Consider the following 23,519-nt stretch of genomic DNA (forward strand, 5'->3'; position numbering starts at 1 on the left):
AAAATATTAACTTTAGACATCTATTACTTCTTAACTCATGTAAATTCATTGATAAGTTGAAAAAATTAAATGTAAAATGTAATAGAAAAGAATGTTTTGGCTGTATAAAATTACCTACAGCACCTGGTATTCCCAGGTGGTCTCCCATCCAACTACTAACCAGGTCCAACACTGCATAGCTTCCAAGATCAAACAAGATTGGGCATGTCCAGTGTGGTTTGGCTGTAGGTGCTCAAAAACATTAACTTTAGACCTCTTTTACATCTTAACTCAAGTAAATGCAATGATAAGTTGAAAAAATTAAATGTAAAATGTAATAGAAAAGAATGTTTTGGCTGTATAAAATTTCCTACAGCAACTGGAATTCCCAGGTGGTCTCCCATCCAATTACATACCAGGCCCAACACAGCAAAGCTTACAAGATCAGACGAGATTGGGCATGTCCAGTGTGGTTTGGCTGTAGGTGCTCAAAATCATTAAATTTAGACCTCTATTACTTCTTAACTCAAGTAAATTCATTGATAAGTTGAAAAAATTAAATGTAAAATGTAATAGAAAAGAATGTTATGGCAGTATAAAATTACCTACAGCACCTGGTATTCCCAGGGGGTCTCCCATCCAAGTACTAACCAGGCTCAAAACTGCATAGCTTCCAAGATCAGACGAGATTGGGCATGTCCAGTGTGGTTTGACTGTAGGTGCTCAAAAACATTAACTTTAGACCTCTTTTACTTCTTAACTCAAGTAAATTCATTGATAAGTTGAAAAAATGTAATGTAAAATGTAATAAAAAAGAATGTTATGGCTATATAAAATTACCTACAGCACCTGGTATTCCCAGGTGGTCTCCCGTCCAAGTACTAACCAGGCCCAACACTGCATAGCTTCCAAGATCAGATGAGATTGGGTATGTCCAGTGTGGTTTGGCTGTAGGCGCTCAAAAACATTAACTTTAGACCTCTTTTACTTCTTAACTCAAATAAATTCATTGATAAGTTGAAAAAATTAAATGTAAAATGTAATAGAAAAGAATGTTATGGCTGCATAAAATTACCTACAGCACATGGTATTCCCAGGTGGTCTACCATCCAAGTACTAACCAGGCCCAACACTGCATAGCTTCCAAGATCAGACAAGATTGGGCATGTCCAGTGTGGTTTGGCTATAGATGCTCAAAAACATTAACTTTAGACCTCTTTTACTTCTTAACTCAAGTAAATTCATTGATAAGTTGAAAAAATTAAATGTAAAATGTAATAGAAAAGAATGTTATGGAAGTATAAAATTACCTACAGCACCTGGTATTCCCAGGTGGTCTCCCATCCAAGTACTAACGAGGTCCAACACTGCATAGCTTCCAAGTTCAGACGAGATTGGGCATGTCCAGAGTGGTTTGGCTGTAGGTTCTCAAAAACATTAACTTTAGACCTCTTTTACTTCTTAACCCAAGTAAATTCAATGATTATTTGAAAAATGAAATGTAAAATGTAATAGAAAAAAATGTTATGGCAGTATAAAATTACCTACAGCTCCTGGTATTCCCAGGTGGTCTCCCATCCAAGTACTAACCAGGCCCAACACTGCATAGTTTCCAAGATCAGATGAGATTGGGCAAGTCCAGCGTGGTGTGGCTGTAGGTGCTCAAAAACATTAACTTTAGACCTCTTTTACTTCTTAACTCAAGTAAATTCATTGATAAGTTGAAAAAAATAAATGTAAAATGTAATAGAAAAGAATGTTTTGGCTGTATAAAATTACCTACAGCACCTGGTATTCCCAGGTGGTTTTCCATCCAAGTACAAACCAGGCCCAACACTGCATAGCTTACAAGATCAGATGAGATTGGGCATGTCCAGTGTGGTTTGGCTGTAGGTGCTCAAAAGCATTAAATTTAGACCTCTTTTACTTCTTAACTCAAGTAAATTCATTGATAAGTTGAAAAAATGTAATGTAAAATGTAATAGAAAAGAATGATATGGCTATATAAAATTACCTACAGCACCTGGTATTCCCAGGTGGTCTCCCATCCAAGTACTAACCAGGCCCAACACTGCATACCTTCCAAGATCAGACAAGATTGGGCATGTCCAGTGTGGTTTGGCTGTAGGTGCTCAAAAACATTAACTTTAGACCACTTTTACTTCTTAACTCAAGTAAATTCAATGATAAGTTGAAAAATGAAATGTAAAATTTAATAGAAAAGAATGTTTTGGCAGTATAAAATTACCTGCAGCTCCTGGTATTCCCAGGTGGTCTCCCATCCAAGTACTAACCAGGCCCAACACTGCATAGCTTCCAAGATCAGATGAGATTGGGCATGTCCAGTGTGGTTTGGCTGTAGGTGCTCAAAAGCATTAACTTTAGACCTCTATTACTTCTTAACTCAAGTAAATTCATTGATAAGTTGAAAAAATTAAATGTAAAATGTAATAGAAAAGACTGTTATGGCAGTATAAAATTACCTACAGCACCTGGGATTCCTAGGTGGCCTCCCATCCAAGTACTAACCAGGCCCAACACTGCATAGCTTCCCAGTTCAGACAAGATTGGGCATGTCCAGTGTTGTTTGACTGTAGGTGCTCAAAAACATTAACTTTAGACGTCTATTACTTCTTAACTCAAGTAAATTCATTGATAAGTTGAAAAAATTAAATGTAAAATGTAATAGAAAAGAATGTTATGGCAGTATAAAATTACCTACAGCACCTGGTATTCCCAGGTGGTCTCCCGTTCAAGTACTAACCAGGCCCAACACTGCATAGCTTCCAAGATCAAACGAGATTGGGCATGTCCAGTGTGGTTTGGCTGTAGGTGCTCAAAAGCATTAACTTTAGACCTCTATTACTTCTTAACTCAAGTAAATTCATTGATAAGTTGAAAAAATTAAATGTAAAATGTAATAGAAAAGACTGTTATGGCAGTATAAAATTACGTACAGCACCTGGGATTCCGAGGTGGTCTCCCATCCAAGCACTAACCAGGCTCAACACTGCATAGCTTCCAAGTTCAGACGAGATAGGGCATGTCCTGTGTGGTTTGGCTGTAGGTGCTCAAAAGCATTAACTTTAGACGTCTATTACTTCTTAACTCGAGTAAATTCATTGATAAGTTGAAAAAATTAAATGTAAAATGTAATAGAAAAGAATGTTATGGCAGTATAAAATTACCTACAGCACCTGGTATTCCCAGGTGGTCCCCCATCCCAGGACGAACCAGGCCCAACACTGCATAGTTTCCAAGATCAGACAAGTTTGGGCATGTCCAGTGTGGTTTGGCTGTAGGTGCTCAAAAACAGTAACTTTAGACCTCTATTACTTCTTAACTCAAGTAAATTCATGGATAAGTTTAAAAATTAAATGTAAAATGTAATAGAAAAGAATGTTATGGCAATACAAAATCACCTACAGATCCTGGTATTCCCAGGTGGTCTCCCTACCAAGTACTAACCAGGCCCAACACTGCATAGCTTCCAAGGTCAGATGAGATTGGGCATGTCCAGAGTGGTTTGGCTGTAGGTGCTCAAAAGCGTTAACTTTAGACATCTATTACTTCTTAACTCAAGTAAATTCATTGATAAGTTTAAAAATTAAATGTAAAATCTAATAGAAAAGAATGTTATGGCAGTATAAAATTACCTACAGCTCCTGGTTTTCCCAGGTGGTCTCCAATCCAAGTACTAACCAGGCCCAACACTGCATAGCTTCCAAGATCAGAAGAGATTGAGCATGTCCAGTGTGGTTTGGCTGTAGGTGCTCAAAAGCAGTAACTTTAGACCTCTTTTACTTCTTAACTCAAGTAAATTCATTGATAAGTTGAACAAATTAAATGTAAAATGTAATAGAAAAGACTGTTATGGCAGTATTAAATTACCTACAGCACCTGGTATTCCTAGGTGGTCTCCCATCCAAGTACTAACCAGGTCCAACACTGCATAGCTTCCAAGATCAGATGAGATTGGGCATGTCCAGTGTGGTTTGGCTGTAGGTGCTCAAAAACATTAACTTTAGACCTCTATTACTTCTTAACTCAAGTAAATTCATTGATAAGTTGAAAAAATTAAAAGTAAAATGTAATAGAAAAGAATGTTATGGCAGTATAAAATTACAAACAGCACCTGTTATTCCCAGGTGGTCTCCCATCCGAGTACTAACCAGGCCCAACACTGCATAGCTTCCAAGATCAGACATGATTGGGCATGTCCAGTGTGGTTTGGCTGTAGGTGCTCAAAAACATTAACTTTAGACCTCTTTTACTTCTTAACTCAAGTAAATTCATTGATAAGTTGAAAAAATAAATGTAAAATGTAATAGAAAAGAATGTTATGGCAGTATAAAATTACCTACAGTACCTGGTATTCCCAGGCGGTCTCCCATCCAAGTACTAACCAGGCCCAACACTGCATAGTTTCCAAGATAAGATGAGATTGGGCATGGCCAGTGTGGTTTTGCTGTAGGTGCTCAAAAACATTAACTTTAGACCTCTTTTACTTCTTAACTCAAGTAAATTCATTGATAAGTTGAAAAAATTAAATGTAAAATGTAATAGAAAAGAATGTTATGGCAGTATAAAATTACCTACAGCACCGGGTATTCCCAGGTGGCCTCCCATCCAAGTACTAACCAGGCCCAACACTGTATAGCTTCCAAGATCAGACAAGATTGGGCATGTCCAGTGTGGTTTGGCTGTAGGTGTACAAAAACATTAACTTTAACTTTAGACCTCTATTACTTCTTAACTCAAGTAAATTCATTGATAAGTTGAAAAAAATAAATGTAAAATGTAATAGAAAAGAATGTTATGGCAGTATAAAATTACCTACAGCACCTGGTATTCCCAGGTGGTCTCCCATCCAAGTACTAACCAGGCCCAACACTGCATAGCTTCCAAGATAAGACGAGATTGGGCATGGCCAGTTTGGTTTTGCTGTAGGTGCTCAAAACATTAGGTTTAGACCTCTTTTACTTCTTAACTCAAGTAAATTCATTGATAAGTTGAAAAAATTAAATGTAAAATGTAATAGAAAAGAATGTTATGGCAGTATAAAATTACCTACAGCACCTGGTATTCCCAGGTGGTCTCCCATCCAAGTACTAACCAGGCCAAACACTGCATAGTTTCCAAGATAAGACGAGATTGGGTATGGCCAGTGTGGTTTTGCTGAAGGTGCACAAAAACATTAACTTTTGACCTCTTTCACTGCTTAACTCAAGTAAATTCAAAGATAAGTTGAAAAAATTAAATGTAAAATGTAATAGAAAAGAATGTTTTGGCTGTATAAAATTACTTACAGCACCTGGTATTCCCAGGTGGTCTCCCTACCAAGTACTAACCAGGCCCAACACTGCATAGCTTCCAAGGTCAGATGAGATTGGGCATGTCCAGAGTGGTTTGGCTGTAGGTGCTCAAAATCGTTAACTTTAGACATCTATTACTTCTTAACTCAAGTAAATCCATTGATAAGTTTAAAAATTAAATGTAAAATCTAATAGAAAAGAATGTTATGGCTGTATAAAATTACCTACAGCTCCTGGTATTCCCAGGTGGTCTCCCATCCAAGTACTAACCAGGCCCAACACTTCATAGCTTCCAAGATCTGACGAGATTGGGCACGTCCAGTGTGTCTTGGCTGTAGGTGCTCAAAAGCATTAACTTTAGACCTCTATTACTTCTTAACTCAAGTAAATTCATTGATAAGTTGAAAAAATTAAATGTAAAATGTAAAGGAAAAGAATGTTATGGCAGATTAAAATTACCTACAGCACCTGGTATTCCCAGGTGGTCTCCAGTCCAAGTACTAACCAGGCACAACACTGCATAGCTTCCAAAATCAGATGAGATTGGGCATGTCCAGTGTGGTTTGGCTGTAGGTGCTCAAAAGCATTAACTTTAGACCTCTATTACTTCTTAACTCGAGTAAATTCATTGATAAGTTGAAAAAATTAAATGTAAAATGTAATAGAAAAGAATGATATGGCAGTATAAAATTACCTACAGCACCTGGTATTCCCAGGTGGTCCCCCATCCAAGTACGAACCAGGCCCAACACTGCATAGTTTCCAAGATCAGACAAGTTTGGGCATGTCCAGTGTGGTTTGGCTGTAGGTGCTCAAAAACATTAACTTTAGTCCTCCTTTACTTCTTAACTCAAGTAAATTCATTGATAAGTTGAAAAAATTAAATGTAAAATGTAATAGAAAAGAATGTTATGGCAATATAAAATTACCTACAGCAACTGGTATTCCCAGGTGGCCTCCCATCCAAGTACTAACCAGGCCCAACACTGCATAGCTTCCAAGATCAGACAAGATTGGGCATGTCCAGTGTGGTTTTGCTGTAGGTGCTCAAAAACATTAACTTTAGACCTCTTTTACTTCTTAACTCAAGTAAATTCATTGATAAGTTGAAAAAATTAAATGTAAAATGTAATAGAAAGAATGTTATGGCAGCATAAAATTACCTACAGCACCTGGTATTCCCAGGTGGTCTCCCATCCAAGTACTAACCAGGCCCAACACTGCATAGCTTCCAAGATCAGACGAGATTGGGCATGTCCAGTGTGGTTTGGCTGTAGATGCTCAATAAAAATAACTTTAGACCTCTTTTACTTCTTAACTCAAGTAAATTCATTGATAAGTTGAAAAAATTAAATGTAAAATGTAATAGAAAAGAATGTTATGGCAGTATAAAATTACCTACAGCACCTGGTATTCCCAGGTGGTCTCCCATCCAAGTACAAACCAGGCCCAACACTGCATTGTTTCCAAGATAAGACAAGATTGGGCAAGGCCAGTGTGGTTTTGCTGTAGGTGCTCAAAAACATTAACTTTAGTCCTCCTTTACTTCTTAACTCAAGTAAATTCATTGATAAGTTGAAAAAATTAAATGTAAAATGTAATAGAAAAGAATGTTATGGCAGTATAAAATTACCTACAGCAACTGGTATTCCCAGGTGGCCTCCCATCCAAGTACTAACCAGGCCCAACACTGCATAGCTTCCAAGATCAGACAAGATTGGGCATGTCCAGTGTGGTTTTGCTGTTGGTGCTCAAAAACATTAACTTTAGACCTCTTTTACTTCTTAACTCAAGTAAATTCATTGATAAGTTGAAAAAATTAAATGTAAAATGTAATAGAAAGAATGTTATGGCAGTATAAAATTACCTACAGCACCTGGTATTCCCAGGTGGTCTCCCATCCAAGTACTAACCAGGCCAAACACTGCATAGTTTCCAAGATAAGACGAGATTGGGCATGGCCAGTGTGGTTTTGCTGTAGGTGCACAAAAACATTAACTTTTGACCTCTTTTACTTCTTAACTCAAGTAAATTCATTGATAAGTTGAAAAAATTAAATGTAAAATGTAATAGAAAAGAATGTTTTGGCTGTATAAAATTACCTACAGCACCTGGTATTCCCAGGTGGTCTCCATACCAAGTACTAACCAGGCCCAACACTGCATTGCTTCCAAGGTCAGATAAGATTGGGCATGTCCAGAGTGGTTTGGCTGTAGGTGCTCAAAATCGTTAACTTTAGACATCTATTACTTTTTAACTCTAGTAAATTCATTGATAAGTTTAAAAATTAAATGTAAAATCTAATAGAAAAGAATGTTATGACAGTATAAAATTACCTACAGCTCCTGGTTTTCCCAGGTGGTCTCCCATCCAAGTACTAACCAGGCCCAACACTGCATAGCTTCCAAGATCAGATGAGATTGGGCATGTCCAGTGTGGTTTGGCTGTAGGTGCTCAAAAACAGTAACTTTAGACCTCTTTTACTTCTTAACTCAAGTAAATTCATTGATAAGTTGAAAAAATTAAATGTAAAATGTAATAGAAAAGAATGTTATGGCAGTATAAAATTACCTACAGCACCTGGTATTCCCAGGTGGTCTCTCATCCAAGTACTAACCAGGCCCAACACTGCATAGTTTCCAAGATAAGACGAGATTGGGCATGGCCAGTGTGGTTTTGCAGTAGGTGCACAAAAACATTCAGTTTTGACCTCTTTTACTTCTTAACTCAAGTAAATTCAATGATAATTTGAAAAAATTAAATGTAAAATGTAATAGAAAAGAATGTTTTGGCTGTATAAAATTACCTACAGCACCTGGTATTCACAGGTGGTCTCCCTACCATGTACTAACCAGGCCCAACACTGCATAGCATCCAAGATCAGATGAGATTGGGCATGTCCAGTGTGGTTTGGCTGTAGGTGCTCAAAAGCATTAACTTTAGACCTCTATTACTTCTTAACTCGAGTAAATTCATTGATAAGTTGAAAAAATTAAATGTAAAATGTAACAGAAAAGAATGTTATGGCAGTATAAAATTACCTACAGCACCTAGTATTCCCAGGTAGTCTCCCATCCAAGTACAACCAGGCCCAACACTGCATAGCTTCCAAGATCAGACGAGATTGGGCATGTCCAGTGTGGTTTGGCTGTAGGTGCTCAAAATCATTAACTTTAGACCTCTTTTACTTCTTAACTCAAGTAAATTCATTGATAAGTTGAAAAAATTAAATGTAAAATGTAATAGAAAAGAATGTTATGGCAGTTTAAAATTACCTACAGCACCTGGTATTCCCAGGTGGTCTCCAGTCCAAGTACTAACCAGGCCCAACACTGCATAGCTTCCAAAATCAGATGAGATTGGGCATGTCCAGTGTGGTTTGGCTGTAGGTGCTCTAAAGCATTAACTTTAGACCTCTATTACTTCTTAACTCGAGTAAATTCATTGATAAGTTGAAAAAATTAAATGTAAAATGTAATAGAAAAGAATGTTATGGCAGTATAAAATTACCTACAGCACCTGGTATTCCCAGGTGGTCCCCCATCCAAGTACGAACCAGGCCCAACACTGCATAGTTTCCAAGATCAGACAAGTTTGGGCATGTCCAGTGTGGTTTGGCTGTAGGTGCTCAAAAACATTAACTTTAGACCTCTATTACTTCTTAACTCAAGTAAATTCATTGATAAGTTGAAAAAATTAAAAGTAAAATGTAATAGAAAAGAATGTTATGGCAGTATAAAATTACCTACAGCACCTGTTATTCCCAGGTGGTCTACCATCCGAGTACTAACCAGGCCCAACACTGCATAGCTTCCAAGATCAGACAAGATTGGGCATGTCCAGTGTGGTTTGGCTGTAGGTGCTCAAAAACATTAACTTAAGATCTCTTTTACTTCTTATCTCAAGTAAATTCATTGATAAGTTGAAAAAATTAAATGTAAAATGTAATAGAAAAGAATGTTATGGCAGTATAAAATTACCTACAGCACCTGGTATTCCCAGGCGGTCTCCCATCCAAGTACTAACCAGGCCCAACACTGCATAGTTTCCAAGAAAAGACGAGATTGGGCATGGCCAGTGTGGTTTTGCTGTAGGTGCTCAAAAACATTAACTTTAGACCTCTTTTACTTCTTAACTCAAGTAAATTCATTGATAAGTTGAAAAAATTAAATGTAAAATGTAATAGAAAAGAATGTTATGGCAGTATAAAATTACTTACAGCACCTGGTATTCCCAGGTGGCCTCCCATCCAAGTACTAACCAGGCCCAACACTGTATAGCTTCCAAGATCAGACAAGATTGGGCATGTCCAGTGTGGTTTGGCTGTAGGTGTACAAAAACATTAACTTTAACTTTAGACCTCTATTACTTCTTAACTCAAGTAAATTCATTGATAAGTTGAAAAAAATAAATGTAAAATGTAATAGAAAAGAATGTTATGGCAGTATAAAATTACCTACAGCACCTGGTATTCCCAGGTGGTCTCCCATCCAAGTACTAACCAGGCCCAACACTGCATAGCTTCCAAGATAAGACGAGATTGGGCATGGCCAGTGTGGTTTTGCTGTTTGTGCTCAAAACATTAAGTTCAGACCTCTTTTACTTCTTAACTCAAGTAAATTCATTGATAAGTTGAAAAAATTAAATGTAAAATGTAATAGAAAAGAATGTTATGGCAGTATAAAATTACCTACAGCACCTGGTATTCCCAGGTGGTCTCCAATCCAAATACTAACCAGGCCAAACACTGCATAGTTTCCAAGATAAGACGAGATTGGGCATGGCCAGTATGGTTTTGCTGTAGGTGCACAAAAACATTAACTTTTGACCTCTTTGACTGCTTAACTCAAGTAAATTCAAAGATAAGTTGAAAAAATTAAATGTAAAATGTAATAGAAAAGAATGTTTTGGCTGTATAAAATTACCTACAGCACCTGGTATTCCCAAGGTGGTCTCCCTACCAAGTACTAACCAGGCCCAACACTGCATAGCTTCCAAGGTCAGATGAGATTGGGCATGTCCAGAGTGGTTTGGCTGTAGGTGCTCAAAATCATTAACTTTAGACATCTATTACTTCTTAACTCAAGTAAATCCATTGATAAGTTTAAAAATTAAATGTAAAATCTAATAGAAAAGAATGTTATGGCTGTATAAAATTACCTACAGCTCCTGGTATTCCCAGGTGGTCTCCCATCCAAGTACTAACCAGGCCCAACACTTCATAGCTTCCAAGATCAGACGAGATTGGGCAAGTCCAGTGTGGTTTGGCTGTAGGTGCTCAAAAACATTAACTTTAGACCTCTTTTACTTCTTAACTCAAGTAAATTCATTGATAAGTTGAAAAAATGTAATGTAAAATATAGTAGAAAAGAATGTTATGGCAGTATAAAATTACCTACAGCACCTGGTATTCCCAGGTGGTCTCCCATCCAAGTACTAACCAGGCCCAACTCTGCATAGCTTCCAAGAACAGATGAGTTTGGGCATGTCCAGTGTGTCTTGGCTGTAGGTGCTCAAACGCATTAACTTTAGACCTCTATTACTTCTTAACTCAAGTAAATTCATTGATAAGTTGAAAAAAATAAATGTAAAATGTAATAGAAAAGAATGTTATGGCAGTATAAAATTAACTACAGCACCTGGTATTCCCAGGTGGTCTCCCATCCAAGTACTAACAAGGCCAAACACTGCATAGTTTCCAACATAAGATGAGATTGGGCATGGCCAGTGTGGTTTTGCTGTAGGTGCACAAAAACTTTAACTTTTGACCTCTTTGACTGCTTAACTCAAGTAAATTCAAAGATAAGTTGAAAAAATTAAATGTAAAATGTAATAGAAAAGAATGTTTTGGCTGTATAAAATTACCTACAGCACCTGGTATTCCGAGGTGGTCTCCCTACCAAGTACTAACCAGGCCCAACACTGCATAGCTTCCAAGGTCAGATGAGATTGGGCATGTCCAGAGTGGTTTGGCTGTAGGTGCTCAAAATCGTTAACTTTAGACATCTATTACTTCTTAACTCAAGTAAATCCATTGATAAGTTTAAAAATTAAATGTAAAATCTAATAGAAAAGAATGTTATGGCTGTATAAAATTATCTACAGCTCCTGGTATTCCCAGGTGGTCTCCCATCCAAGTACTAACCAGGCCCAACACTTCATAGCTTCCAAGATCAGACGAGATTGGGCATGTCCAGTGTGGTTTGGCTGTAGGTGCTCAAAATTATTAACTTTAGACCTCTTTTACTTCTTAACTCAAGTAAATTCATTGATAAGTTGAAAAAATGTAATGTAAAATGTAATAGAAAAGAATGTTATGGCTGTATAAAATTACCTACAGCACCTGGTATTCCCAGGTGGTCTCCCATTCAAGTACTAACCAGGCCCAACACTGCATAGCTTCCAAGATCTGAAGAGAGTGGGCATGTCCAGTGTGGTTTGGCTGTAGGTTCTCAAAAACCATAACTTTAGACCTCTTTTACTTCTTAACTCAAGTAAATTCATTGATAAGTTGAAAAAATGTAATGTAAAATGTAATAGAAAAGAATGTTATGGCAGTATAAAATTACCTACAGCACTTGGTATAACCAGGTGGTCTCCCATCCAAGTACTAACCAGGCCCAACATTGCATAGTTTCCAAGATAAGACGAGATTGGGTATGGCCAGTGTGGTTTTGCTGTAGGTGCACAAAAACATTCTCTTTTGACCTATTTTACTTCTTAACTCAAGTAAATTCAATGATAAGTTGAAAAAATTAAATGTAAAATGTAATAGAAAAGAATGTTTTGGCTGTATAAAATTACATACAGCACCTGGTATTCCCAGGTTGTCTCCCTACCAAGTACTAACCAGGCCCAACACTGCATAGCATCCAAGATCAGATGAGATTGGGCATATCCAGTGTGGTTTGGCTGTAGGTGCTCAAAAGTATTAACTTTAGACCTCTATTACTTCTTAACTCAAGTAAATTCATTGATAAGCTGAAAAAATTAAATGTAAAATGTAACAGAAAAGAATGTTATGGCAGTATAAAATTACCTACAGCACCTGGTATTCCCAGGTGGTCTCCCATCCAAGTACTAACCAGGCCCAACACTGCATAGCTTCCAAGAACAGATGAGTTTGGGCATGTCCAGTGTGTCTTGGCTGTAGGTGCTCAAAAGCATTAACTTTAGACCTCTATTACTTCTTAACTCAAGTAAATTCATTGATAAGTTGAAAAAATTAAATGTAAAATGTAATAGAAAAGAATGTTATGGCAGTATAAAATTACCTACAGCTCCTGGCATTCCCAGGTGGTCTCCCATCCAAGTACTAACCAGGCCAAACACTGCATAGTTTCCAAGATAAGACGAGATTGGGCATGTCCAGTGTGGTTTGGCTGTAGGTGCTCAAAAGCATTAACTTTAGACCTCTATTACTTCTTAACTCAAGTAAATTCATGGATAAGTTTAAAAATTAAATGTAAAATGTAATAGAAAAGAATATTATGGCAGTATAAAATTACCTACAGATCCTGGTATTCCCAGGTGGTCTCCCTACCAAGTACTAACCAGGCCCAACACTGCATAACTTCCAAAGTCAGATGAGATTGGGCATGTCCAGAGTGGTTTGGCTGTAGGTGTTTATAAGCGTTAACTTTAGACATCTATTACTTATTAACTCAAGTAAATTCATTGATAAGTTTAAAAATTAAATGTAAAATCTAATAGAAAAGAATGTTATGGCAGTATAAAATTACCTACAGCTCCTGGTTTTCCCTGGTGGTCTCCCATCCAAGTACTAACCAGGCCCAACACTGCATAGCTTCCAAGATCAGAAGAGATTGGGCATGTCCAGTGTGGTTTGGCTGTAGGTGCTCAAAAACAGTAACTTTAGACCTCTTTTACTTCTTAACTCAAGTAAATTCATTGATAAGTTGAAAAAATTAAATGTAAAATGTAATAGAAGAGACTGTTATGGCAGTATAAAATTATCTACAGCACCTGGTATTCCTAGGTTGTCTCCCATCCAAGTACTAACCAGGCCCAACACTGCTAAGCTTCCAAGATAAGACAAGTTTGGGCATGTCCAGTGTGGTTTGGCTGTAGGTGCTCAAAAACATTAACTTTAGACCTCTATTACTTCTTAACTCAAGTAAATTCATGGACATGTTTAAAAATTGAATGTAAAATGTAATAGAAAAGAATGTTATGGCAGTATAAAATTACCTACAGATCCTGGTATTCCCAGGTGGTCTCCCATCCAAGTACTAACCAGGCCCAACACTGCATTGCTTCCAAGATCAGACGAGATTGGGCATGTCCAGTGTGGTTTGGCTGTGGATGCTCAAAAACATTAACTTTAGGACCTCTTTTACTTCTTAACTCAAGAAAATTCATTGATAAGTTGAAAAAATGTTATGTAAAATGTAATAGAAAAGAATGTTATGGCTGTATAGAATTACCTACAGCACCTGGTATTCCCAGGTGGTCTCCCATCCAAGTACTAACCAGGCCCAACACTGCATAGCTTCCAAGATCAGACGAGATTGGGCATGTCCAGTGTGGTTTGGCTGTAGGTGCTCAAAAACATTAACTTTAGACCTCTATTACTTCTTAACTCAAGTAAATTCATTGAAAAGTTGAAAAAATTAAATGTAAAATGTAATAGAAAAGAATGTTATGGCAGTATAAAATTGCCTACAGCACCTGGTATTCCCAGGTGGCTTCCCATCCAAGTACTAACCAGGCCCAACACTGCATAGCTTCCAAGATCAGACAAGATTGGGCATGTCCAGTGTGGTTTGGCTGTAGGTGCTCAAAAACATTAACTTTAACTTTAGACCTCTGTTACTTCTTAACTCAAGTAAATTCATTGATAAGTTGAAAAAATTAAATGTAAAATGTAATAGAAAATAATGTTATGGCAGTATAAAATTACCTACAGCACCTGGTATTCCCAGGTGGTCTCCCATCCAAGTACTAACAAGGCCCAACACTGCATAGTTTCCAAGATAAGATGAGATTGGGCATGGCCAGTGTGGTTTTGCTGTAGGTGCTCAAAAACATTAACTTTAGACCTCTTTTACTTCTTTACTCAAGTAAATTCATTGATAAGTTGAAAAAATTAAATGTAAAATGTAATAGAAAAGAATGTTATGGCAGTATAAAATTACCTACAGCACTTGGTATTCCCAGGTTGTTTCCCTACCAAGTACTAACCAGGCCCAACACTGCATAGCTTTCAAGGTCAGATGAGATTGGGCATGTCCAGAGTGGTTTGGCTGTAGGTGCTCAAAAGCGTTAACTTTAGACATCTATTACTTCTTAACTCAAGTAAATTCATTGATAAGTTTAAAAATTAAATGTAAAATCTAATAGAAAAGAATGTTATGGCAGTATAAAATTACCTACAGCTCCTGGTTTTCCCAGGTGGTCTCCCATCCAAGTACTAACCAGGCCCAACACTGCATAGCTTCCAAGATCAGACGACATTGGGCATGTCCAGTGTGGTTTGGCTGTAGGTGCTCAAAATTATTAACTTTAGACCTCTCTTACTTCTTAACTCAAGTAAATTCATTGATAAGTTGAAAAAATGTAATGTAAAACGTAATAGAAAAGACTGTTATGGCAGTATAAAATTACTTACAGCACCTGGTTTTTCTAGGTGGTCTCCCGCCCAAGTACTAACCAGGCCCAACACTGCATAGCTTCCAAGATCAGACAAGATTGGGCATGTCCAGTGTGGTTTGGCTGTAGGTGCTCAAAATCATTAACTTTATACCTCTTTTACTTCTTAACTCAAGTAAATTCATTAATAAGTTGAAAAAATTAAAAGTAAAATGTAATAGAAAAGACTGTTATGGCAGTATAAATTACCTACAGCACCTGGTATTCCCAGGTGGTCTCCCATCCAATTACTAACCTGGGCCAACACTGCATAGCTTTCAAGAACTGTCGAGATTGGGCATGTCCAGTGTGGTTTGGCTGTAGGTGCTCAAAAACATTAACTTTAGACCTCTATTACTTCTTAACTCAAGTAAATTCATTGATATGTTGAAAAAATTAAATGTAAAATGTAATAGAAAAGAATGTTATTGCAGCATAAAATTACCTACAGCTCCTGGAATTCCCAGGTGGTCTCCCATCCAAGTACTAACCAGGCCCAACACTGCATAGTTTCCAAGATAAGACGAGATTGGGCATGGCCAGTGTGGTTTTGCTGTAGGTGCACAAAAACATTAACTTTAGACCTCTTTTACTTCTTAACTCAAGTAAATTCAATGATAAGTTGAAAAAATTAAATGTAAAATGTAATAGAAAAGAATGTTTTGGCTGTATAAAATTACCTACAGCACCTGGTATTCCCAGGTGGTCTCCCATCCAAGTACTAACCAGACCCAACACTGCATAGTTTCCAAGATAAGACAAGATTGGGCATGTCCAGTGTGGTTTTGCTGTAGGTGCACAAAAACATTAACTTTAGACCTCTTTTACTCCTTAACTCAAGTAAATTCATTGATAAGTTGAAAAAATTAATGTAAAATGTAATTGAAAAGAATGTTATGGCACTCTAAAATTACCTACAGCACCTAGGATTCCCAGCTGGCCTCCCATCCAAGTACTAACAAAGATCAACACCGCATAGCTTCCAAGAACAGATGAGATTGGGCATTTATAGTGTGATGTTGCTGTAGGTGTTCAAAATCATTGTCTTTAGACCTCTTTTACTTCTTAACTCAAGTAAATTCATTGATAAGTTGATACAATTAATGTAAAATGTAATTGAAAAGAATGTTATGGCAGTATAAAATTAACTACAGCACCTGGTATTCCCATGTGGTCTCACATCCAAGTACTAACCAGTCCTAACACTGCATAGCTTCCAATATAAGACGAAATGCAGCACGTCCAGTGTAGTGTGGCTATACATGTTCAAATACCTTAACTTTAGACCTCTTTTACGTATTAACTCAAGTAAATTCATTGATAAGTTGATAAAATTAATGTAATATGTAATAGAAAAGAATGTTATGGCAGTATAAAATTACCTACAGCACCTGGTATTCCCTGGTGGTCTCCCATCCAAGTACTAAACAGGCCCAACAGTGCATAGCTTCCAAGATCAGACAAGATTGGGCATGTCCAGTGTGGTTTGGCTACAGGCCCTCAAAAATATTAACTTTAGACCTCTTATACTTCTTAACTCAAGTAAATTCATTGATAATTTTAAAAATTAAATGTAAAATGTAATAGAAAAGAATGTTATGGCAGTATAAATTTACCTGCAGCACCTGGTATTCCCTGGTGGTCTCCCATCCAAGCACTAACCATGCCCATCACTGCATAGCTTTCAAGATCAGACAAGATTGGGCATGTCCAGTGTGGTTTGGCTGTAGGAGCTCAAAAATATTAACTTTAGACCTCTTTTACTTCTTAACTCAAGTAAATTCATTGATAAGTTGAAAAAATTAAATGTAAAATGTAATATAATAGACTGTTATGGCAGTATAAAATTACCTACAGCACCTGGTATTCCTAGGTGGTCTCCCATAAAAGTACTAACCAGGCCCAACACTGCATAGCTTCAAAGATCAGACGAGATTGGCCATGTCCAGTGTGGCTTGGCTGTAGGTGCTCAAAAACATTAACTTTAGACCTTTATTACTTCTTAACTCAAGTAAATTCATTGATAATTTTAAAAATTAAATGTAAAATGTAATAGAAAAGAATGTTATGGCAGTATAAAATTACCTACAGCTCCTGGTATTCCCAGGTGGTCTCCCGTCCAAGTACTAACCAGGCCCAACACTGCATAGCTTCCAAGATCAGACGAGATTGGGCATGTCCAGTGTGGTTTGGCTGTAGGTGCTCAAAAGCATTAACTTTAGACCTCTATTACTTCTTAACTCGAGTAAATTTATTAATAAGTTGAAAAAATTAAATGTAAAATGTAATAAAAAAGAATGTTATGGCAGTACAAACTTAAATACAGCACTTGGTATTCCCAGGTGGTCTACCATCCAAGTTCTAACCAGGCCCAACACTGCACAGCTTCCAAGAACAGAGGAGATTGGGCACATCCAGTGTGGTTTGGCTGTAGGTTTTCAAAAACATTAACTTTAGACCTCTATTACTTCTTAACTCAAGTAAATTCATTGATAAGTTGATAAAATTAAATGTAAAATGTAATAGAAAAGAATGTTATGGCAGTATAAAATTACCAACAGCACCTGGTATTCCCAGGTGGTCTCCCATACAAGTACTAACCAAGCCCAACACCGCATAGCTTCCAAGATCAGATGAGATTGGTCATGTCCAGTGTGGTGCAGCTGTAGCTGTTCAAAACATTAACTTTAGACCACTTTTACTTCTTAACACAAGTAAATTCATTGATAAGTTGATAAAATTAATGTAAAATGTAATAGAAAAAAATGTTATGGCACTATAAAATTACCTACAGCACCTGATATTCCCTTGTGGTCTCCCATCCAAGTACTAACAAGGCCCAACACAGCATAGCTTCCAATATCAGATGAGATTTGGCATGTCCAGTGTGGTTTGGCTGTAGGTGCTCAAAAACATTAACTTTAGACCTCTTTTACTTCTTAACTCAAGTAAATTCATTGAACAGTTAACAAAATTAAATGTAAAATGTTATAGAAAAGAATGTTATGTCAGTATAAAATTACCTACAGCACCAGGTATTTCCTAGTGGTTTCCCATCCAAGTACTAACCAGGCCCAACACTGAATAGCTTCCAAGATCAGATGAGACAGGGCATGTCCCGTGTGGTGTGGCTGTAGCTGCTCAAAAACATTAACTTTAGACCTCTTTTACTTCTTAACTCAAGTAAATTCATTGAACAGTTAACAAAATTAAATGTAAAATGTTATAGAAAAGAATGTTATGTCAGTATAAAATTACCTACAGCACCGGGTATTCCCAGGTGGTTTCCCATCCAAATACTAACCAGGTCCAACACTAAATAGCTTCCAAAATCAGATGAGATTGGGCATTTCCCGTGTGGTGTGGCTGTAGGTATTCAAACACACTAACTTTAGACAACTGTTACTTCTTCATTCAAGGAAATTCATAGATAAGTTGATAAAATTACATGTAAAATGGAATAAAAAAGAATGTTATGGCAGTATAAATTTACATACAGCACATGGTATTACCAGGTGGTCTCCCATCCAAGTACTAATCAGGCCCAACACTGGACAGCTTCCATGATCTGATGAGATAGGCAATGTCCAATGTGGTGTGGCTGTAGGTGTTCAAAAACATTAACTTTAGACTACTTTAACTTCCTAACCCAAGTAAATTCATTGATACGTTGATAAAATTAATGTAAAATGTAATACAAAAGAATGTTATCGCAGTATAAAAGTACATACAGCACCTGGTATGCCCAGGTGTTCTCTCATCCAAGTACTAACCAGGCCGAACACTGCATAGTTTCCAAGATCAGAAGAGATTGGGCATGTCCAGTGTGGTGTGGCTGTAGGTGTTAAAAAAAATTAACTTTAGAACTCTTTTACTTCTTAACTCACGTAAATTCATTGATATGTTGATAAGAATAATGTATAATGTAATAGAAAAGAATGTAATGGCAGTGCAAAATTACCTAAAGCACCTGGTATTCACAGGTTGTCTCCCATCCAAGTTCTAAGCAGGCCCAACACTGCATAGCTTCCAAGATCAGGAATTTCCAGTATGGTATGGCTGCAGGTGTTCAAACACCTTAACTTTAGACCTCTTTTATTTCTTAACTCAAGTAAATTCATTGATAAGTTGATAAAATTAATGTAAAATGTAATAGAAAAGAATATTATGGCAGTATAAAATTTCCGACAGCACCTGGTATTCCCAGGTGGTCTCCCATCCAAGTAATAACCAGGCCCAACACTGCATAGTTTCCAAGATCAAACGGATTTGAACATGTCCAGAGTTGTATGGCTTCAAATGTTCAAAAACTTAACTTTAGACATCTATTACTTCTTAACCCAAATAAATGAATTGATAAGTTGATAAAGTTAATGTAAAATGTAATACAAAAGAATGTTATGGCAGGATAAAAGTACATACAGCTCCTGGTATGCCAAGGTGGTCTCTCATCCATGTACTAACCAGGCCCAACACTGCATAGTTTCCAAGATCAGATGAGATTGGGCATGTCCAGTGTGGTGTGGCTACATGTGTTGAAAAATATTTACTTTAGACCTCTTTTACTTCCTATCTCAAGTAATTTCATTGATAAGTTGATAAAATTAATGTAAATTGTAATAGAAAAGAATGTTATGGCAGTGTAAAATTACCTACAGCACCTCGTTTTCCCAGGTGGTCTCCCATCTACATACTAACTAGGCCCAACACTGCATAGCTTCCAAGATCAGACTAGATTGGGCATGTGCACTGTGGTTTGGCAGTAGGTGTTCAAAAATCTTAACTTTAGACCTCTTTTACTTCTTAACTCAAGTAAATTCATTGATAAGTTGACAAAAATAATGTAACATGTAATAGAAAAGCATGTTATGGGAAGATACAATTACCTACAGCATCTGGTATTCCCAGGTGGTCTCGCATCCAAGTACTAACCAGGCCCAACAGTGCATAGCTTCCAATATCAGATGAGATTGGGCATGTCCAATGTGGTATGGCTGTAGTTGTTCAAAAACTTTAACTATAGACCTCTTTTTTTTCTTCTTAACCCAAGTAAATTCATTGATAAGTTGAAAATAATTAATGTAAAATGTAAGAGAACAAAATGTTATAGCAGTGCAAAATTACCTACAGCACCTGGTATTCCCAGGTGGTCTATTATCAACGTAATAACCAAGCACAACACAGCATAGATTCCAAGTTAAGAAGAGATTGGGCATGTCCAGTGTGGTGTGGCTGAAGGTTTTCAAAAACATTAACTTTGGACCTCTTTTACTTCTTAAACCAAGTAAATTCATTGATAAGTTGATAAAATTAAAGTAAATTGTAAGAGAAAAGAATGTTATGGCAGTGTAAAATTACCTACAGCACTCGGTATTCCCAGGTGGTCTTCCATCCAAGTACTAACCAGGCCCAACACTGCCTAGCATCCAAGATTAGATGAGATTGGGCATGTCCAGTGTGGCGCGGCTACATGTGTTGAAAAATATTAACTTTAGACCTCTTTTACTTCTTAACTCAAGTAATTTCATTGATAAGTTGATAAAATTAATGTAAATTGTGAAAGAAAAGAATGTTATGTCAGTGTTAAATTACCTACAGCACCTGGTTTTCCCAGGTGGTCTCCCATCTAAGTACTAACCAGGCCCAACAATGCATAGCTTCCAAGATCAGACTAGATTGGGTATGTCCACTGTGGTTTGGCAGTAGGTGTTCAAAAATCTTAACTTTAGACCTCTTTTACTTGTTAACTCAAGTAAATTCAATGATAATTTGACAAAAATAATGTAACATGTAATAGAAAAGCATGTTATGGGAGGATAAAATTACCTACAGCATCTGGTATTCCAAGGTGGTCTCGCATCCAAGTACTAACCTGGCCCAATAGTGCATAGCTTCCAATATCAGATGAGATTGGGCATGTCCAATGTGGTGTGGCTGTAGGTGTTCAAAAACCTTAACTTTAGACCTCTTATTTTTCTTCTTAATCCAAGTAAATTCATTGATAAGTTGATAATATTGATGTAAAATGTAAGAGAAAAAAATGTTATAGCAGTGCAAAATTACCTACAGCGCCTGGTATTCCCTGGTGGTCTATTACCAACGTAATAACCAAGCCCAACACTGCATAGATTCCAAGTTAAGAAGAGATTGGGCATGTCCAGTGTGGTGTGGCTGTAGGTGTTCAAAAACATTAACTTTAGACCTCTTTTACTTCTTAAACCAAGTAAATTAATTGATAAGTTGAAAAAATTAATGTAAATTGTAAGGGAAAAGAATGTTAGGCAGTGTAAAATTACCTACAGTACCCGCGATTCCCAGTTGGTCTTCCATCCAAGTACTAGCCAGGCCCAACACTGCCTAGTTTCCAAGATTAGACGAGATTGGGCATGTCCAGTGTGGTTTGGCTGTAGGTGCTCAAAAACATTAACTTTAGACCTCTTTTACTTCTTAACTAAAGTAAATACATTGATAAGTTGATAAAATTAATGAAAAATGTAATAGAAAAGAATGTTGTGGTAGTATAAAAATACCTACAGCGCCTGGTTTTCCCAGGTGGGGTCCCATCCAAATACTAACCAGGCCCAACACTGCATAGCTTCCAAGATGAGACCAGATTGGGCATGTCCACTGTGGTTTGGCAGTAGGTTCTCAAAAACCTTAACTTTAGACCTCTTTTACTTCCTAACTCAAGTAAATTCATTGATAAGTTGATAAAATTAATGTAAAATGTAATAGAAAAGCATGTTATGGGAGTATAAAATTATCTATAGCACCTTGTATTCGCAGGTGGTCTTGCATCCAAGTACTAACCAGGTCCAACACTGCATAGCTTCCAATATCAGATGAGATTGGACATGTCAAATGTTGTGTGGCTGTAAGTTGTTCAAAAACATTAACTTTAGACCTCTTTTACTACTTAACTCAAGTAAATTCATTGATAAGTTGATAAAATTAAATGTAAAATGTAATAGAAAAGAATGCTGTGGCACTATAAAATTACCTACTGCTCCTGATATTCCAAGGTGGACTCCCATCCAAGTACTAACCAGTCCCAACACAGCATAGCATCCAAGATCAGAAGAGATAGGGCATGTCCAGTGTGGTGTGGCTGTAAGTGTTCAAAAGCTTTAACTTTAGACCTCTTTAATTCTTAACTCATGTAAATTCATTGATAAGTTTATAAAAGTAATGTAAAATGTACCAGAAAAGAATGTTTTTGGCAGTATAAAATTACCTACAGCACTTGGTATTCCCAGGGGGTCTCCCATCCAAGTACTAACCAATCCTAACACCGCATTGCATTGAAGATCAGAGGAGAGTGGGCATGTCCAGTTTGGTGTGGCTGTAGCTGTTCAAAAACATTAAATTTAAACCTCTTTTACTTATTAACTCAAGTAAATTTATTGATAAGTTGATAAAATTAATGTAAACTGTAATAGAAAAGAATGTTATGGCAGTATAAAATTACCTACAGCACCTTGTATTCAAAGGTGGTCTCCCATCCAAGTACTAAGCGGACCCAACACTGCATAGCTTCAAAGCTAACATGGGATTGGGCATGTCCACTGTGGTATGGCTGCAGGTGTTCAAACATATTAACTTTAGACATCTATTACTTCTTAACCCCAATAAATTCAATGAAATGTTGATAAAATGAATATAAAATGTAATAGAAAAGAATGTTATGGCAGTGTAAAAATAACTACAGCACGCGATATAACCAGGTGGTCTCCTATCAAAGTACTAACCAGACCCAACATTGCATAGCTTCCAATATCAGACGAGATTGGGCATGTCCAGTGTGGTGTGGCTGTAAGTGTTCAAAAACATTAACTTTAGAAATCTTTAACTTCTAATCCAAAGTAAATTCATTGATAAGTTGATAAAATGAATATAAAATGTAATAGAAAAAAACATTATGGGAGTATGAAATTAGCTACAGCACCCGGTATTCCCACGTGGTCTCTCATCCAAGTACAAACCAGGCCAAACACTGCATAGCTTCCAATATCAGAAGGGATTGGGCATGTCCAGTGTTGTATGGCTGCAAGTGTTCAAACACCTTAACTTTAGACAACTTGTACTTCTTAACCCAAATAAATTCATACATTAGTTGATAAAATGAATATAAAATGTAATAGAAAAGAATGTTAAGGCAGAATAAAATTACCTAGAGCACCTGGTTTTGACAGCTGGTTTCCCATCCAAGTACTTACTAAGCCCAACACTGCATAGCTCCCAAGATCAGATGATATTGGGCATGTCCAGTGTGGTGCTGCAGTATGTGTTCAAAAACATTACCTTTAGACCTCTTTTACTTCTTAACTCATGTAAATTCATTGATAAGTTGATAAAATTAAATGTAAAATGTAATACAAAAGAATGTTATGGCAGTATAAAAATATCAACAGCACCTGGTATTCCCAAGTGATCTCCCATCCAAGTACTAACCAGGCCCAACACTGCATTGCTTCCAATATCAGATGATGTTGGGCATGTCCAGTGTTGTTTTGCTGTAGGTGTTCAAAAACCTTAACTTTAGACTTCTTTTACTACTTAACTCACATAAATTCA

General features: G+C 36.9%; 4 non-coding genes and 71 pseudogenes across 4 annotated transcripts; all 75 read right to left on the minus strand.

The window, feature by feature from the left end:
* Nucleotides 1–111: 111 nt before the first annotated feature.
* Nucleotides 112–230, minus strand: LOC148528890 (5S ribosomal RNA; annotated as a pseudogene).
* Nucleotides 231–581: 351 nt separating this feature from the next.
* On the minus strand, nucleotides 582–700 carry LOC148528891 (5S ribosomal RNA; annotated as a pseudogene).
* A 116-nt stretch (nucleotides 701–816) lies between these two features.
* LOC148528892 (5S ribosomal RNA) lies at nucleotides 817–935 on the minus strand. The gene has a single exon (XR_015877948.1). It is a non-coding gene; the product is annotated as a 5S ribosomal RNA (ribosomal RNA).
* Nucleotides 936–1,051: 116 nt separating this feature from the next.
* LOC148528893 (5S ribosomal RNA) lies at nucleotides 1,052–1,170 on the minus strand (annotated as a pseudogene).
* A 116-nt stretch (nucleotides 1,171–1,286) lies between these two features.
* On the minus strand, nucleotides 1,287–1,405 carry LOC148528894 (5S ribosomal RNA; annotated as a pseudogene).
* Nucleotides 1,406–1,520: 115 nt separating this feature from the next.
* On the minus strand, nucleotides 1,521–1,639 carry LOC148528895 (5S ribosomal RNA; annotated as a pseudogene).
* A 116-nt stretch (nucleotides 1,640–1,755) lies between these two features.
* On the minus strand, nucleotides 1,756–1,874 carry LOC148528896 (5S ribosomal RNA; annotated as a pseudogene).
* Nucleotides 1,875–1,990: 116 nt separating this feature from the next.
* On the minus strand, nucleotides 1,991–2,109 carry LOC148528897 (5S ribosomal RNA; annotated as a pseudogene).
* A 115-nt stretch (nucleotides 2,110–2,224) lies between these two features.
* On the minus strand, nucleotides 2,225–2,343 carry LOC148528898 (5S ribosomal RNA; annotated as a pseudogene).
* Nucleotides 2,344–2,459: 116 nt separating this feature from the next.
* Nucleotides 2,460–2,578, minus strand: LOC148528899 (5S ribosomal RNA; annotated as a pseudogene).
* A 116-nt stretch (nucleotides 2,579–2,694) lies between these two features.
* Nucleotides 2,695–2,813, minus strand: LOC148528900 (5S ribosomal RNA; annotated as a pseudogene).
* A 116-nt stretch (nucleotides 2,814–2,929) lies between these two features.
* Nucleotides 2,930–3,048, minus strand: LOC148528901 (5S ribosomal RNA; annotated as a pseudogene).
* Nucleotides 3,049–3,164: 116 nt separating this feature from the next.
* LOC148528902 (5S ribosomal RNA) lies at nucleotides 3,165–3,283 on the minus strand (annotated as a pseudogene).
* Nucleotides 3,284–3,398: 115 nt separating this feature from the next.
* LOC148528903 (5S ribosomal RNA) lies at nucleotides 3,399–3,517 on the minus strand (annotated as a pseudogene).
* A 115-nt stretch (nucleotides 3,518–3,632) lies between these two features.
* Nucleotides 3,633–3,751, minus strand: LOC148528904 (5S ribosomal RNA; annotated as a pseudogene).
* Nucleotides 3,752–3,867: 116 nt separating this feature from the next.
* On the minus strand, nucleotides 3,868–3,986 carry LOC148528905 (5S ribosomal RNA; annotated as a pseudogene).
* A 116-nt stretch (nucleotides 3,987–4,102) lies between these two features.
* Nucleotides 4,103–4,221, minus strand: LOC148528906 (5S ribosomal RNA; annotated as a pseudogene).
* Nucleotides 4,222–4,336: 115 nt separating this feature from the next.
* LOC148528907 (5S ribosomal RNA) lies at nucleotides 4,337–4,455 on the minus strand (annotated as a pseudogene).
* A 116-nt stretch (nucleotides 4,456–4,571) lies between these two features.
* Nucleotides 4,572–4,690, minus strand: LOC148528908 (5S ribosomal RNA; annotated as a pseudogene).
* A 122-nt stretch (nucleotides 4,691–4,812) lies between these two features.
* LOC148528909 (5S ribosomal RNA) lies at nucleotides 4,813–4,931 on the minus strand (annotated as a pseudogene).
* A 115-nt stretch (nucleotides 4,932–5,046) lies between these two features.
* Nucleotides 5,047–5,165, minus strand: LOC148528910 (5S ribosomal RNA; annotated as a pseudogene).
* Nucleotides 5,166–5,281: 116 nt separating this feature from the next.
* Nucleotides 5,282–5,400, minus strand: LOC148528911 (5S ribosomal RNA; annotated as a pseudogene).
* A 115-nt stretch (nucleotides 5,401–5,515) lies between these two features.
* Nucleotides 5,516–5,634, minus strand: LOC148528912 (5S ribosomal RNA; annotated as a pseudogene).
* A 116-nt stretch (nucleotides 5,635–5,750) lies between these two features.
* On the minus strand, nucleotides 5,751–5,869 carry LOC148528913 (5S ribosomal RNA; annotated as a pseudogene).
* Nucleotides 5,870–5,985: 116 nt separating this feature from the next.
* Nucleotides 5,986–6,104, minus strand: LOC148528914 (5S ribosomal RNA; annotated as a pseudogene).
* A 116-nt stretch (nucleotides 6,105–6,220) lies between these two features.
* On the minus strand, nucleotides 6,221–6,339 carry LOC148528915 (5S ribosomal RNA; annotated as a pseudogene).
* Nucleotides 6,340–6,454: 115 nt separating this feature from the next.
* On the minus strand, nucleotides 6,455–6,573 carry LOC148528916 (5S ribosomal RNA). The gene has a single exon (XR_015877972.1). It is a non-coding gene; the product is annotated as a 5S ribosomal RNA (ribosomal RNA).
* Nucleotides 6,574–6,689: 116 nt separating this feature from the next.
* LOC148528917 (5S ribosomal RNA) lies at nucleotides 6,690–6,808 on the minus strand (annotated as a pseudogene).
* A 116-nt stretch (nucleotides 6,809–6,924) lies between these two features.
* On the minus strand, nucleotides 6,925–7,043 carry LOC148528918 (5S ribosomal RNA; annotated as a pseudogene).
* Nucleotides 7,044–7,158: 115 nt separating this feature from the next.
* Nucleotides 7,159–7,277, minus strand: LOC148528919 (5S ribosomal RNA; annotated as a pseudogene).
* A 116-nt stretch (nucleotides 7,278–7,393) lies between these two features.
* Nucleotides 7,394–7,512, minus strand: LOC148528920 (5S ribosomal RNA; annotated as a pseudogene).
* A 115-nt stretch (nucleotides 7,513–7,627) lies between these two features.
* Nucleotides 7,628–7,746, minus strand: LOC148528921 (5S ribosomal RNA). The gene has a single exon (XR_015877981.1). It is a non-coding gene; the product is annotated as a 5S ribosomal RNA (ribosomal RNA).
* A 116-nt stretch (nucleotides 7,747–7,862) lies between these two features.
* LOC148528922 (5S ribosomal RNA) lies at nucleotides 7,863–7,981 on the minus strand (annotated as a pseudogene).
* A 116-nt stretch (nucleotides 7,982–8,097) lies between these two features.
* On the minus strand, nucleotides 8,098–8,216 carry LOC148528923 (5S ribosomal RNA; annotated as a pseudogene).
* A 116-nt stretch (nucleotides 8,217–8,332) lies between these two features.
* Nucleotides 8,333–8,450, minus strand: LOC148528924 (5S ribosomal RNA; annotated as a pseudogene).
* Nucleotides 8,451–8,566: 116 nt separating this feature from the next.
* Nucleotides 8,567–8,685, minus strand: LOC148528925 (5S ribosomal RNA; annotated as a pseudogene).
* A 116-nt stretch (nucleotides 8,686–8,801) lies between these two features.
* Nucleotides 8,802–8,920, minus strand: LOC148528926 (5S ribosomal RNA; annotated as a pseudogene).
* Nucleotides 8,921–9,036: 116 nt separating this feature from the next.
* Nucleotides 9,037–9,155, minus strand: LOC148528927 (5S ribosomal RNA; annotated as a pseudogene).
* Nucleotides 9,156–9,271: 116 nt separating this feature from the next.
* Nucleotides 9,272–9,390, minus strand: LOC148528928 (5S ribosomal RNA; annotated as a pseudogene).
* Nucleotides 9,391–9,506: 116 nt separating this feature from the next.
* LOC148528929 (5S ribosomal RNA) lies at nucleotides 9,507–9,625 on the minus strand (annotated as a pseudogene).
* A 122-nt stretch (nucleotides 9,626–9,747) lies between these two features.
* On the minus strand, nucleotides 9,748–9,866 carry LOC148528930 (5S ribosomal RNA; annotated as a pseudogene).
* A 350-nt stretch (nucleotides 9,867–10,216) lies between these two features.
* LOC148528931 (5S ribosomal RNA) lies at nucleotides 10,217–10,336 on the minus strand (annotated as a pseudogene).
* A 115-nt stretch (nucleotides 10,337–10,451) lies between these two features.
* LOC148528932 (5S ribosomal RNA) lies at nucleotides 10,452–10,570 on the minus strand (annotated as a pseudogene).
* Nucleotides 10,571–10,686: 116 nt separating this feature from the next.
* LOC148528933 (5S ribosomal RNA) lies at nucleotides 10,687–10,805 on the minus strand (annotated as a pseudogene).
* A 351-nt stretch (nucleotides 10,806–11,156) lies between these two features.
* LOC148528934 (5S ribosomal RNA) lies at nucleotides 11,157–11,275 on the minus strand (annotated as a pseudogene).
* Nucleotides 11,276–11,390: 115 nt separating this feature from the next.
* Nucleotides 11,391–11,509, minus strand: LOC148528935 (5S ribosomal RNA; annotated as a pseudogene).
* Nucleotides 11,510–11,625: 116 nt separating this feature from the next.
* LOC148528936 (5S ribosomal RNA) lies at nucleotides 11,626–11,744 on the minus strand (annotated as a pseudogene).
* A 351-nt stretch (nucleotides 11,745–12,095) lies between these two features.
* On the minus strand, nucleotides 12,096–12,214 carry LOC148528937 (5S ribosomal RNA; annotated as a pseudogene).
* Nucleotides 12,215–12,330: 116 nt separating this feature from the next.
* LOC148528938 (5S ribosomal RNA) lies at nucleotides 12,331–12,449 on the minus strand (annotated as a pseudogene).
* A 116-nt stretch (nucleotides 12,450–12,565) lies between these two features.
* LOC148528939 (5S ribosomal RNA) lies at nucleotides 12,566–12,684 on the minus strand (annotated as a pseudogene).
* Nucleotides 12,685–12,799: 115 nt separating this feature from the next.
* On the minus strand, nucleotides 12,800–12,918 carry LOC148528940 (5S ribosomal RNA; annotated as a pseudogene).
* Nucleotides 12,919–13,033: 115 nt separating this feature from the next.
* Nucleotides 13,034–13,152, minus strand: LOC148528941 (5S ribosomal RNA; annotated as a pseudogene).
* Nucleotides 13,153–13,502: 350 nt separating this feature from the next.
* Nucleotides 13,503–13,621, minus strand: LOC148528942 (5S ribosomal RNA; annotated as a pseudogene).
* A 117-nt stretch (nucleotides 13,622–13,738) lies between these two features.
* LOC148528943 (5S ribosomal RNA) lies at nucleotides 13,739–13,857 on the minus strand. Its single transcript, XR_015877900.1, has one exon. It is a non-coding gene; the product is annotated as a 5S ribosomal RNA (ribosomal RNA).
* Nucleotides 13,858–13,973: 116 nt separating this feature from the next.
* Nucleotides 13,974–14,092, minus strand: LOC148528944 (5S ribosomal RNA; annotated as a pseudogene).
* A 122-nt stretch (nucleotides 14,093–14,214) lies between these two features.
* LOC148528945 (5S ribosomal RNA) lies at nucleotides 14,215–14,333 on the minus strand (annotated as a pseudogene).
* A 116-nt stretch (nucleotides 14,334–14,449) lies between these two features.
* On the minus strand, nucleotides 14,450–14,568 carry LOC148528946 (5S ribosomal RNA; annotated as a pseudogene).
* Nucleotides 14,569–14,683: 115 nt separating this feature from the next.
* LOC148528947 (5S ribosomal RNA) lies at nucleotides 14,684–14,802 on the minus strand (annotated as a pseudogene).
* Nucleotides 14,803–14,918: 116 nt separating this feature from the next.
* LOC148528948 (5S ribosomal RNA) lies at nucleotides 14,919–15,037 on the minus strand (annotated as a pseudogene).
* Nucleotides 15,038–15,152: 115 nt separating this feature from the next.
* On the minus strand, nucleotides 15,153–15,271 carry LOC148528949 (5S ribosomal RNA; annotated as a pseudogene).
* A 116-nt stretch (nucleotides 15,272–15,387) lies between these two features.
* Nucleotides 15,388–15,506, minus strand: LOC148528950 (5S ribosomal RNA; annotated as a pseudogene).
* Nucleotides 15,507–15,622: 116 nt separating this feature from the next.
* On the minus strand, nucleotides 15,623–15,741 carry LOC148528951 (5S ribosomal RNA; annotated as a pseudogene).
* Nucleotides 15,742–16,324: 583 nt separating this feature from the next.
* Nucleotides 16,325–16,443, minus strand: LOC148528952 (5S ribosomal RNA; annotated as a pseudogene).
* Nucleotides 16,444–16,793: 350 nt separating this feature from the next.
* On the minus strand, nucleotides 16,794–16,912 carry LOC148528953 (5S ribosomal RNA; annotated as a pseudogene).
* Nucleotides 16,913–17,027: 115 nt separating this feature from the next.
* On the minus strand, nucleotides 17,028–17,146 carry LOC148528954 (5S ribosomal RNA; annotated as a pseudogene).
* Nucleotides 17,147–17,497: 351 nt separating this feature from the next.
* On the minus strand, nucleotides 17,498–17,616 carry LOC148528955 (5S ribosomal RNA; annotated as a pseudogene).
* Nucleotides 17,617–17,730: 114 nt separating this feature from the next.
* Nucleotides 17,731–17,849, minus strand: LOC148528956 (5S ribosomal RNA; annotated as a pseudogene).
* Nucleotides 17,850–17,965: 116 nt separating this feature from the next.
* On the minus strand, nucleotides 17,966–18,084 carry LOC148528957 (5S ribosomal RNA; annotated as a pseudogene).
* A 116-nt stretch (nucleotides 18,085–18,200) lies between these two features.
* LOC148528958 (5S ribosomal RNA) lies at nucleotides 18,201–18,319 on the minus strand (annotated as a pseudogene).
* A 350-nt stretch (nucleotides 18,320–18,669) lies between these two features.
* Nucleotides 18,670–18,788, minus strand: LOC148528959 (5S ribosomal RNA; annotated as a pseudogene).
* A 572-nt stretch (nucleotides 18,789–19,360) lies between these two features.
* On the minus strand, nucleotides 19,361–19,479 carry LOC148528960 (5S ribosomal RNA; annotated as a pseudogene).
* Nucleotides 19,480–19,828: 349 nt separating this feature from the next.
* LOC148528961 (5S ribosomal RNA) lies at nucleotides 19,829–19,947 on the minus strand (annotated as a pseudogene).
* Nucleotides 19,948–20,534: 587 nt separating this feature from the next.
* Nucleotides 20,535–20,653, minus strand: LOC148528962 (5S ribosomal RNA; annotated as a pseudogene).
* Nucleotides 20,654–21,238: 585 nt separating this feature from the next.
* Nucleotides 21,239–21,357, minus strand: LOC148528963 (5S ribosomal RNA; annotated as a pseudogene).
* Nucleotides 21,358–22,878: 1,521 nt separating this feature from the next.
* LOC148528964 (5S ribosomal RNA) lies at nucleotides 22,879–22,997 on the minus strand (annotated as a pseudogene).
* Between the last annotated feature and the right edge of the window lie 522 nt (nucleotides 22,998–23,519).

The sequence above is a fragment of the Taudactylus pleione genome, unplaced genomic scaffold (assembly GCF_031769625.1).
Source record: "Taudactylus pleione unplaced genomic scaffold, aTauple2 ptg000087l, whole genome shotgun sequence".
Taxonomy (NCBI): Eukaryota; Metazoa; Chordata; class Amphibia; order Anura; family Myobatrachidae; genus Taudactylus; species Taudactylus pleione.